This window comes from Aotus nancymaae, unplaced genomic scaffold (genome assembly GCF_030222135.1).
Source record: "Aotus nancymaae isolate 86718 unplaced genomic scaffold, 86718_ANA_hifiasm-v0.15.2.pri h1tg000003l, whole genome shotgun sequence".
NCBI classification, from domain to species: domain Eukaryota; kingdom Metazoa; phylum Chordata; class Mammalia; order Primates; family Aotidae; genus Aotus; species Aotus nancymaae.
The window spans coordinates 49,867,665-49,880,639 of record NW_026988414.1 but is presented as its reverse complement, the minus strand read 5'-3'; the positions used below and the strand labels follow the sequence as shown (position 1 = coordinate 49,880,639).

General features: G+C 42.8%; 1 pseudogene; it reads left to right on the top strand.

Moving 5' to 3' along the window:
• Positions 1-468: 468 nt before the first annotated feature.
• Positions 469-12,743, top strand: LOC135275287 (uncharacterized; annotated as a pseudogene).
• The last annotated feature ends 232 nt before the right edge of the window (positions 12,744-12,975 follow it).

Below are 12,975 nucleotides of genomic sequence, written 5' to 3'. Positions count from 1 at the left end.
AGAGGACAGATCGCTTGAGCTCAGGAGTTTGAGACCAGCCTAGACAACCTCATCTCTACTAAAAATAAAAACAATAATAATAACAATTAGCCAGGCATGGTGGCACAAGCCTGCAGTCCCAACTACTCAAGAGGCTGAGGTGGGAGTGTTAGAGTGGGTAGTTAGGCAGACGTGAACATCAGAGGAAGAGCCCACTCCCCACCAGTAATGTCAGGTGACCATTAGGTGATGGTTAGGTAGTTGTTAAGCAGTCTCTCTAAAATAATGATTGTTTGTAACCAGTGCCAGAGGAAAGGCAGTCTCCCAATACATAGAAAACCCTTGAAGCTGGTGACCAGCAGCTTCCTGATAAGGAGTTGGGCAAGCAGGCTCAAGCATACACTAAGAGGCAAAATGGCAGAGTTTAACTGGTATCTGACCTTCCTCTAGGAACACTTGACTTGTAAGGGAAAAATGCCACTAGCGAGCATGCACACAACTTCAGTAAATACATTGTGCATGTGGCCGCTCACAAGTCCTGGCAGGCCACTGTGCCTATGGACAACCCACCCCAAGGAAAAGTCAAAAGAGAAGAGATACAAAACTCCAGAAGCCATGCCAACATATAAATCCCCAAGTCAAGGTCAAACAGGGCATTTGTATTTCTAAGGTTGCCCACTTGGCCATCTTCCAAGTTGCTTTACTTTCTTTCATTCCTGCTCTAAGTCTTTTTAATAAACTCTTGCTTCTTCTCAAAAACTTGCCTCAGTCTCTCACTCTGGCTTCTGCCCCTCAGACAAATTCTTTCCTTTGAAGAGGCAAGAATTGAGTTGTTGCAGACCCATACAGATTCACTGGTGCTAACATACTTTGAGGCCACATGACTTGGATATGTTCCCCAGTGATAAGAAATCTCTATGCCTCTCTCCTTCTTTGGCAGGAGAAGAAGGAGACCTGCACACAGTTTTCTTCTCCTACTTTTACTCTCCTACTTACTAAGCAGTCCCCAGAACCATTACTCTCAGCCACAGTGGCTCTGCGCCCCCTGGATGATCTCTCAGCCTACCCTGACAGGTGGTTCACGGAGGTGGGAAGGACCTTGGAGTCCACACCATGTAGACCTGAAACACTAATGGCCCTCCTGGACAGGAGGCTCATGAAGGTGGTAGGGCTAAAGCCTAAGATCGTGCAATGTCTGCAGTATCCTCTGTTTTTTCAAATAGAGTTGGCTCTTTCCCCAGAAGCCACACCACCTATTGTCCTGTTTTCTGTGTGTATTCTGAAATGGCCTTGTGGGCCTGCCACACTATCTGCCTCAGGGGCAACTCTGCCTTTTCTCTTCTTTCACTTTGTATGCCATGCAACTTCCTTCTCTACCTTAAACACACACTCCTGTTATTTGTGCACCCATGGCTCTTGTTGCATTTGTATGGTAGCAGAGAAACAGGCTCCCTTGCCAATGTGTGTTGGCTCATTGCCAGGATAGACACTAATCAGAACCCTGGTTCTGCCAGCTGCTTATGACTTACCATACTCTTTTCATCCCTGTTATGCTCCAGGGTCAAGTTTTTGGTGGCTTTTGAAGCAGTTTGTATGCCTGCATAGAACATCACTCTGTGGTTCTTTAAGGATCTCACCTACTTGCTTTTTTTGAGTTAGCACTCCTTTGGGAAGAGGGAAAATTCTTCCTTTGCCATTTATGAGCTCTTATCCCAAGCCCCAAGTTCTCCAAAGGTTTCTCTTTATATCAAAAGAACAAATAAACATTGCCATTTTGAATCCCAGTGCTGCTATTTTTGTGAGCATTTGAAGGCTTTCCATCAGTATTCCTCTCACTTCATCCCACTTTGTGCTGTAGCAGAGGGACTGCCCTGTCTAGTCAAGCATTTTTTCTGGATGTTACCCCAGGAGGACAGGGATTCCCAAATACAAAATTTTCTCCATTCCTTTAATCACTTCCGTACCCTCCTTAATGTGCATAAGGACTCTCAAAATCATATTTAAAGGGAGTGAAGTCCAGCCCATTGCAGCAGTTGGCAGAAAAACAAGCTTCTCATCTACTTAAAGAGCTGGGAAATGGATGATTAAAAAAAGAGATAATCATTTTGTTCCTAGAATGCTCCGAGTGAGAGTCATTATAAGATCATGGAGAAAAGGATATAGGCCACCCCAAGGCTGCAGGTGCAAGAGACAAAGTACCCATGGGGCAGAGAGAGATAAAGGCCGGTCCCAGGCTACGGGCACAGAACAGATTACCATTAGAACAGAGATGAAGGCAAGCTTAGGGGTATCTCAGTAAGACTGGTTCATGCTGAAACTCCCAAGGATAAATGGGGGGCCCCTGTTCACTTGGGTATTTCCTCTGTTTTCAAGTGGATAATTGTGATGAGATAGGACAGAGGTTAGGGTACCCAGTAAGACAGGTTCATTTTGGAACCCTATGGATGAATGGGGGATGCCCTGTTCAGGAAAGGATAATAGGGAAGTGAAAGGGGATGCCTTCTTTTTCCTTTTTTTTCTCCTTCATTCTGTCTTCACAGATGGGTAGTCACATCTCCGTACTACAGTATAAACCCTTCGGATGCATCCTCAAGAACTAGGAAAAGTTTGACCCCCAAACCCTGAAAAGGAAAAGGCTAACATTTTTCTGTATCACAGCCAGGTTTTAATACAAGCTCCAGAACCAGGAATCTTGCAGAAAGTGGAAGCATAAATGTTAATATGTTCTATCAGCTAGATTTGTTTTGCCACTAGCAGAGAAGAGAGACAATCCCCTATGTACAGGCCTTTATGGCCCCAAGAAACAACCCAGAACTTTGTTGGGCTTGTAAAATTGATCCAGTGATGATAGCAGCCATAATCAAGCTGCCCCATCTGGTTGGTTCAGAAGACCCCTCAGTGGGTTTACCTAGGACTCAAGCCCTGGAGGAACCAAGAGTGGAGCTTAGCTCAAACCCTACCCTTTGGCCTCATTATATCCAAGTATCTGGGCCCTGGAACCTTCCCTTCCCTACCCAGGGCCATCCTCTGGACACCACCCTCTTAAGTTATGCTCCCTTCAAGAAGTTAGTTGACCTACTAGAGTTCAGACTCCATTTAATATGCAAGACCTGAGTCAAATTAAAACAGAACTAGGGAAGTTTATGGCGGATCCTGACAAATATATCAAAGGGTTCCATAAACTGGGCTTAACATTTGAACTCACCTGGAGGGATCTCTCATTCATACTAGGACAAACCCTGTCTAAGAACACAACTCCATTGTGGAGGTGGCCCAACAATTTGCAAATGCAATGCACATGACTGATCTTGGTGGCTACCCTGTATGGGCCACCACAGTTCCTTGGGTCAACCCCAATTGGGATTAAAATACCCAGGGGGGTATATGGGCAAGGAATTGCATGTTCCTATGTCTGGTAAAAGGAATGGAAGCTAGCAGATCCAAGCCTGTAAACTGTAATAAAATTTGTCTTAATAGATCAAGGACCTCTTGGAAACCCCACCAGTTTCCTAGAGAGGATACAAGAGGCCCTGGTGAAACATGCTAACCTAGACCCAGAGACACCAGAAGGGCAATTGGTCCTAAAGAACCATATTTTAATTCAGGCAGCCCCACATATTTGAAGGAAACTACAAAAACTAGCACTGGATCCCAACACCCCGATGCCTGACATCCTCAAAATAGCTTCCTTCCTTCTTTACAGCCAGGACTAGGAGGAAGAGGAAAGCGCTCAGGCAAAGGAGAGGTAAAAGGAAAAGCAGCAGATCCAACTATTGGCTGCTCTAAAAATCTACCGTCCCCCTCCAGGTTGCCCTCAGAATACCCTCCCAGGTAACTGCCATCAGTGTAGGAAGCCAAGACACTAGAAGGCAAACTGCCACAGTAGGACAGATAGGAAAAATCCCTACATGGCTTGCCCCTTCTGTCACAAACTCAGCCACTGGAAATGGGACGGTCCTGAGGGCTGAAGGGCCCCTAGGACGGAATCCCAATTCCTGATGGCCTTAAACTGAAGGGCTGCTTTGGATGTGGCAGGTAGGACTGTAAGTTTTCTTTGGGAAATGGCCTGCTTGGTGCTTATCTCTTCATGGGCAATTATCCTCCAAGGTGATGGGGGTAAATTGGGTGCCCATAACCCAGAGGTTCACTCCTCTTTGCTGCCTGTCAGGGGAAACTGTCTTTTCTCATTCATTTTTAATGATAGCAGAATGTCCTACACTGCTTTTGGATAGAGATATTTTATTGAGACCAGGGGCTCAGTTTACCTTTCCTCCAGGACCAACACCCCTTTTTCCAAATGCAATCTTATGCCTCAAGGAAATCACACAAAAGGATGAACTTCCCACAGACTTTTCCATTAATCCAGAGGTCTGGGCCTCAAGAATATCAGGAAAGGTTATAATGACAATGCCTATAGTAACTCAGCTTATGGATCCTTCTAGCTATCCTTGTAGAAGGAAGCTTCCTCTCTGGCCAGAGGGCAAAGAGGGACTTCGTCCCCTAATTGAAAAATGTCTAAAACATGGATTATTAATATCCTGTAACTCACCATGTAATAACCATATCTTACCTGTTTAAAAGAGCAATGGAGCAATGGACAATATAGGGTAGTCCAGGATCTGCAAATCATAAACGAGGCAGTAGACCCCTTACACCCAATGGTCCCCAACCCATATGTAATTCTAGGAGAAGTACCTCCAGATGCTCAGTTGTTCTCAGTCTTAGAGATCAAAGATGCTTTCTTTTGTGTCTCCCTAGACCATCCTCCCAATTTCTATTTACACTTGAATGAGGAATGAAAAAGAAAAGAGACTACAGCTCACCTGGATAGTGCTTCCACAGGGTTCCAGAGATGGTTACCATTTGTTTGGACAAGGCTTGGCTAGAGATTTGCAGGACCTAACTCGAGAGTTGAGGGTGTCTCCTACAGTACATATATGATGGATGATCTGTTAATCTGCTTCCCTACAAGTTATGAATCTAGCGTCTAGTCCAGACACTAAATTTTCTCACAGACAGAGAGTGCAAGATATCCAAGGCCAAGGCATAGCTATGAAGACAAGAGGTCCAATACCTAGGGATAATCCTGACCCCCAGAGAACAGAAGCTTTATTCAGAATGAATACAGGCCATCCTTAGAATATCTACCCCAACTACCCAAAAGCAACTTTGGGCTTTTCTGGGGATCACAAGATATTGCAGACTTTCAGTAATGGCACATGGTGGAATTATTAAGTCCTTATATCAGGTTCTAAAAGAAGGGACTGATAGGGAACCGCTTCTCAGGGAAAAGGATCAGAAGCAAGCCTTTAGGAAACTAAAAACTGCCTTCTCACAAGCCCTAGCCCTTGGGCTACCCATACTAACCAAACCATTTCAGCTTTTTGTAAGGTATAGCCCTGGAAGTTCTAACTCAAACCATCAGGCCATCGAATGTCCTATAGGATACTTTTTAAAGAACCTAGACCCAGTAGTGCAAGGGTGGCCACACTGCCTAAAGGTAGTGGTTGTGGCAGCCCTTTTACTCAAGGAGGCCCTCAAAATCACCATGGGACAGTCAGTTGGGCTCCTGATATCCCACCAAATAGGCCCCTTATTGGATATAAAAAGACCCCAATGGATCACTGACAACAGACTGCTAAAATACCAAGTCTTGTCAGAAAACCCACAGGTAACAGTTGAGTGATGTTCCGCTCTTAACCCAGCCTCCTTATTGCCACTACTAGTAGAGGATAACTAAACGCATTCATGTTGTGAGATACTTACTTAACCAAATTTATGTCAGCCTAGAATAATTAAAAGATCAGCCCCTAGGTTATCTAGATGAATTATGGTTTTCAGATGGGGGTGGCTTTGTCGAGAATGGAGCTAGAAATGCAGGCTATGCTCTAGTGTCCCTTCACCAAGTTACAGAGGCTGTAGCTCTATCACTGGGGACAGCAGTGCAACCAACCGACTCATCGCATTGATCAGAGCCCTAAAACTTGAGGAAAGAAAAAGAATAACCATGTATACAGATCCCAAATATCCCTTCCTGGTGCTTCACACCCACATGGCTATCTGGAAGCAAAGGGAGTACCTAATAACTTGGAATACTCCCAGTAAGTACAGACCCCAAACCTTAGAGCTACTAGAGGCTGTTCAGTTGCCTCAGGAAGTGTCAATAGTGCACTGTAAAGAACACCAAAGGGGTTCCGATGAAGCTGCATGGGGAAGTAGGTTTAGCTGACCAAAAAGCTAAAGAGGCAGCCATCTCAAAAGATACCTCTGTGGGGGCCTTACCCGCCTCTCTCCCCAGTGAACTGCCACTTCTCCAATACACTAAGGAAGAAATAGATTGGGCCACCCAGCATGGGTATAAAAAAGAAACCAATGGATGGTACATGTTGGGATAACTTCTCCATCTACCTAATGCCTTCCAGTGGAAAGTCATCAAGTGTTTACATGACTCCTGCCACCTTGAAAAGGACAGTCTAGAGCAAATTTGTAAATGGGTGTTCAGTGGGAAGGGACTAAACAAAACTATTCAGTAGGTTTGTCAAGCCTGCACCTTGTGTACCATAAATAATCCCCAGATGGGGAAGCCCCCTCCATTAGTAAGTCAAATCCAAAGGAGAAGTACATACCCTGGGGTGGATGGGTAGATGGGTAGATGGACTTCACTCAGCTTCCCACATGCCACAGGTATAAGTACCTCTTGGTCTGTGTAGGTACCTTCACAGGATGGGAAGACTCCTGCCCCACAAGGACTGAAAAGACGCAGGACATAGCTAACTTCCTCCTAAAGGAACTCATTCCCTGCTTTGGACTCCCCAGGTCATTGCAGAGTAACAATGATTCATCTTTTTTTCCCAAGTCACTCAACAGGTTACTAATGTCCGAGGCATAACGTGGTACCCTTAATTTGCCTGGAAACTGCAATCTTCAGGAAGAGTAGATAGAATTAATCAAACCCTCAATACATCCTCAGTAATCTCAGTCAGGAAACAGCAGTCATGAGAAGACCTCTTCCCTTTAACCCTCCTTCAGATCTGTATTGTCCCTAAGTCTCCCTAACACTTAAGCCCCTTTGAGGTTTTATATGATAGGCCATTTCTATGTTCAGATTTATCTACTAGATGAAGAAACTGCCAAAATCACCCATTATGTTTCTTCTTTAGCAGGCTTCCAACAGTCTCTCTGGGAATATGGGTTACAAACAGGCCCAAAATTAGAAAGGGAAAAATCCCAGCCTCTGTATCTTCCAGGCTCACTAGTTCTCATTAAAGTTTGGATGGTTGAAACCCCAAATTCCTAACTGACTCCAGTCTGGAGGCGCCACTTTACTGTTCCAGTATCTATTCCCACAGCCATTAAAGTACCAGAGATAGCCAGCTGGATACATTATACCTAGGTGAAGTCATGGAAAGGCCCTGAAACACCAGAGCCAGAACCAACACCCTCAGCTCCAGAATATACTTATGATGCACTGGAAGATCTGAAATTCCTCTTTTAGTGAAAAGTAATGCCCCCTCAACATCCTTTCACCTCAAAGTAAGGTCATCCTAGTATTAGGAATTTTACTAACAATTGCTCTGACTGTTATCACTATTGTAACCCTAACTTGTACACCACCAGGAGTTCCAGTGGCAGCTTGCTTTGTGATCAGTTTTTCTCTTTCGCAATAACCTAGGTCACTATGGCTCTGCTCCTGCTGGTCCTCATACTCATCGCTTTACTAGCAGCACACTGCCATCATGATTTCCTATTATTAGAAAAAGCTCAGCAATTGCTCCAAAGCACAGGATCCCCTTACTCCACCAAATGATGACTATGTACTAACTCTTCCTCTAAAACACCAGGGAGAGCTTATCCAGCCTGTCCCAGAGATTGGACAAGCATAGACATAGAATTATGTATTTCCTCTCAACAGGACCCTAGTCTTATTTGGGTCTGCAAATAACCTTCTTGCAAAAGCAAAGCAATATTTCCTTGACATCTGAAAGGAACCTCCCCTTTTTGGATCAATCTTTTTTAATATCACTTTAATGGGAATATCCCCTATTTGTGTTATAGCCAAAAGAAAAAAAATGGAGTGGATGTAGGCTTTCTTCCCAATATAGTTTGTAGTGTTATTCTCTCTGTAGATTCTAACCAACAGACTGATTGAACATATACCCGAAACCAATTCCACCATAAACCAAGATTCTCCAAACCTTCAAATATTACCTTTCTTCAGGGAACTTTGCTAAGTAAGTCCATTCAGTTTTGCCAGAAATGCCCAAGCTTATGCAGTACTTGAAATTTCTAGTTCCAGCCTGCTGATTATAACAAATGTCTGCAAATTGCCAACCTCAGCTTCACAGCAGAATGGGTTCTATGGGACTAAACTCAAAATTCTCTTCTTTTGGGAAAATGAAACCAAGGGAGTTAATCAGAGCCAAACCCTGTGCACCCAAGTGTAAGCAGGCATGACTGTAGCTATCAGCTACCTGGGTGTGTTGTCATCCTTGGTGTTTTGAGGGGATGTCCTCATCCCTTATTTTATTTTGACATCTCTACTTGTCTTAAAATCCAAGGAGCCTTCTATATGTGTGGCCAATCAGTTTACCAATGCCTCCTTACTAAATGGACTGGAACTTGTACCATAGATTATGTATCCCTGGACATCTTCATACTCCCTGGCAGTCTCTTTTCCGATACTAATCATGGGAATTCTATCTTGCCCAGGGTGAAAAGGGCTATCAATTAATTCCCCTTCTCATGGGACTCAGCATTATAGCCAGTATGGGAACTAAAATTGCCAGAATCACAAAAGCCTCCTTGACCTATAGCGAACTCTCAAAGGATATTAGCCAACAATTTTAATGTCATAGCTAAAACCTTAACAAACATACCAGAACAAATTAACTCTAGCAGCTGTAGTCCTCGAAAATTGTCAAGGACTAGAAATGTTAATGGCAATACAGGGAGGAATTTGTTTAGCCTTAGATGAAAAATGTTGCTTTCAGGTAAATCAGTCAGTAAAAATGCAAAACAACATCAGACAACTCCTAAATCGAGCCTCTAGTTTATGAGAACAAGCCTCTCAGGGTTAGTTAGTTTGGGAAGGAACCTGGAGATGGTTTTCCTGGGTTCTTCCCTTTTTAGGCCCTCTTGTTACCCTCCTACTTTTTCTCCTTTTAGACCATGTGTTCTAAATCTAGTAACCCAATTTTTCTCCTTTCTCTCACCTTTAGATGATCAAGCTCCAGATGATCCTCAGTGAGGGATACCATCCTCTCAATATTCAAGAGTCACCCTTCTACAGAGGACCCCTAGACTTCCCATCAGTGGGACCATGGCAGAGGTGAAATCCTGCCCCTGTCTCCCTTAGACCTGGCTGGATACTGCTTTCATCAACCCATGCAGCCACCCCGCCCTGACAGCCAGCAAGAGGCCAAGACCCACAGAAGAATCACCACCACACCTCTGCCAGCAGGAAACAGTTACAGAAGACTGACTCCCAAAGAATTGGGTCGTGGTCTCTCATGGGGGGAAAAGTTAGAGTAGGTAATTAAGCAGACATGAGCAAGGGAGGAGAGACCTCCTCCAACCAGGAATGTCAGGTGACCATCAGATGATTGTCAGGTGGTTATTAAATTCTCTAAAATAATAATACATTGCAGCTGGCAACAGGGAACGACAATCTCCCAATTGATAGAAAACACCTGAAGCTGGTGATCAGCGGCTTCTCAGTAAGATCTCAGGAGTTGGGCAAGCAGACTCAAACATGTGCACTAAGAGGCAAAATGGTACAGTTTAACTGGTATGTGGACTTCCTCGAGAAACACTTGACTCATAAGGGTAAAACGTCTCAAGTGAGCATGCACAGCTTCAGTAAAAACACACTATGCATGCAGCCCCTCACAAGTGCTGGCGGGCCACTGCACATGTGGACAGCCTTCCCCAAGGAAAAAATCACAAGGGGAGAGATGCAAAACCCCAGAAGCATGCCAACATATAAAACCCCAAGTCTAAGGCCAAATAGGGCACTTGGATTTCTCAAGTTGTCCACTTGGCCCTCTTACAAGTGTACTTTATTTCCTTTCATTCCTGCTCTAAAACTTTTAAACTTTCACTCCTGTTCAAAAACTTGCCTCAGTCTTTCACTCTGCCTTATGCCCTTTGGATGAATTGTTTCCTTCAAGGAGGCAAGAATCAAGCTGCTGTGAACCCATACAGATTCGCTGCTGCTAACAGGAGTATGGCTTGAGCCCAGAAGGTTGAGGCTGCAGTGAGCCATGATCATGCCCCTGCTCTCCAGCCTGGCAACAGAATGAGACTCTGTTAAAATAAAAAACTTTTTTGTACAAAAGGCAAAATGATAATGGAATTAAAATTCACATTGACTGAACTCCAACTGCTTCTCTCAATTGAAACCACTTTTGCAAAAATTGCAACAGTGAGAAAATTATGGCAGTAGGGGTGATCTGATCAAGCCAAACCCCAACTTGGCTTTTTAGCCTTCAAGCTGCCCTTAATTATTCCTAGGCTTAGGCCAAGCTAACTCTGGGGACACTTAGTTTATAGTTTAAATGATAGTAGTCCTTCCCCAAAACTCAACCACCCATGCAAGGCTGAAGGCTGATAAGAGGCCACCAGGCTAGGAGGATAGAGAAGCCTGAATTCTGCTAAGGTATAAACATTTTCCAGCCATTATTCTGGGGGGTCACAAAATACGCAACTTCTTCAATTACTCCTTCAGATAAGATCACTATTTTAGAACCTAAGATTGGGCTTTTGTGATGTCTTTTCAGGTTTTCTATGTGTCTTGACTACTGATGGCTCCACCTGGACCCACCAACCATTCCTGTGGCCCCACACAGAAGCAACTCAAGCATGCATAAAGACTATTTCCCACACCACTATGATTGCACCCCCCAACCAATCAGCAGCAAGCATTTATTGCCTAGACAGCCCCGTTCCTCCCCTAAACCATCCATGAAAAACCCTAGCTTCCAGGGAAGCAGATTTGAGCAATAAAATACATCTCCCATTTAGCCAGCTCCATGTGTGTAAAATTCTTTCTCTATTGCAATTCCCCTGCCTTGATAAATGATAAATCAGCTCTATCTGGGCATCAGGCAAGAAGAACCCATTGAGTCTTTACAGTATCCTTCTTTCTACCCTTATCTGCCTAATTACTCTGAATCTACTAACGTTTTCACTCAGTTATTTTTTCACTTTGAAGACAAAAAGAAAGTTAACGGGGGAAATGCCTTATGAAATTAGTCCCTCAGAATAAACCAGCTTCTTTAACCACCTTTATGCCTTAGTCAAAATCTAAGCTCAGAGGCAATAGTGAAAGGATTTTTTATCCCAAAGGAAAACTCTCAGAAATTTGCTGAAGCTATGCATGCTGAGTCTAGGTATAGAACATGTTTTGCCCTTTTTATTCATAGGCACTACCCTGAACTCAGTAGTTTTTTTAAAAAGCTGGGTTGGGAAGACACAGATCTAGCTGAATTCATTGCCAAAATATGCTATCTGGCATAAAGATTATTTTGACAGAGTCATTTTTGAGACTCTAAGAGAAATTTGTATCTACAAAGGAGGTCTCCAATTATAAGCTTGTTTCTCTCTCTGCATCAGGAAAAAAAGGAGGACTAAATACCCAGGCACTCTTAATCAATAGAGGAGTTTAATCTGAGTAGCAAACCTTACTTTTGTTGAAGGTGCTTTTTCAGGCTCTCTGCCATTAAGATCTACATTTTCCACCCTGCCTCCTCTAGGACCTGAGGGTTATCACTTTGATATGCAAATGCCAGGGAGATTACTCACCAGAAGTATAAGAAGGAAAAGAGCTATTTGGAAATTGAACAAATAAAAAATCTTGTTTTTTTCCTTCAGAAACAGTGAAAAGCTTTAGCCATCTTGTAGATAATCCTAACTTGTTCCATGTGCCAGAAACACAATTTGCATTCAGAAATTCTTTTATAAACTGTTTTTGTATTATTGTACCTGGCACATGACTACAATTTTCATATCAAAACTGTGAAATCTGCTTCTGTCTGTATTTTATGTATGTCTACATATGCATGTAATGTGTAATATTTTTCTACGTCCAGAGACTATCCTAAAATTAACTTGTAAAGAGCTACATTTAATTGTCTTAAAGAAAAAGCACTTATACCAATTAAGTATTTTTTAAACTTTCAGAAACATAGGACCTAACCCAAATGTTCTTCAGGTTCATATTGGTAAAAGAAAAAACTTCAGCCAAATTAAATTTAAAGGAGTTTAACTGACCAATGAATGATTCAGTAATCAGGCAGCCCCCAGAATCACAGCAGATTCAGAGAGTCTCCAGGGATGCCTGGTGGTCAGAACAAATTTATAGACAAAAAAAGGGAAGTGACATACAGAAATTAGAGTGAGGTACAGAAACAGCTGGATTGGTTACAGGTTGGTATTTGCCTTATTTGAACACAGTTTGAACACTCAGCAGTGTCTGAGTGGTTGAAGTATGGCTGATAGAATTGACCAAGACTCAGCTATTGTTACAGGCATACACTCCTAAATTAGGTTTTCAATCTTGTCTACTATTAAGTTACTATGTTACAGTTCGTCCACAAGGACTCAAATATAGAAGTACAGAGTCCTTCTCAGGCCATCTTTAGTTCTCTTTAACAATATGATATGGGATTAATGTTGAGTAAATAAAAATTGCTTTAAGTTTGTTGGATTGACTAAAGCAGGCATGTCTTCGGAGTTGTCAACATTAAATCTAATACATACATACATTTTTTTCTTCCAAGGTTTACTAGGCAAATAAGTTTGTTATTTAACTAGATGTTTAAGATTATAAAACTATGAGTTTTATCTAAGAGCAAAAGTGAAAATGCAGTAGCTAATACTTTATTAAGTACAGCAGTAAAGGAAATATATATTAAGTATAGCAGTAAAGAAAAAAAACAAATATTTCACTTTTTTTTTTTTTTGAGACGGAGTCTCACTCTGTCTCCCAGGCTGGAG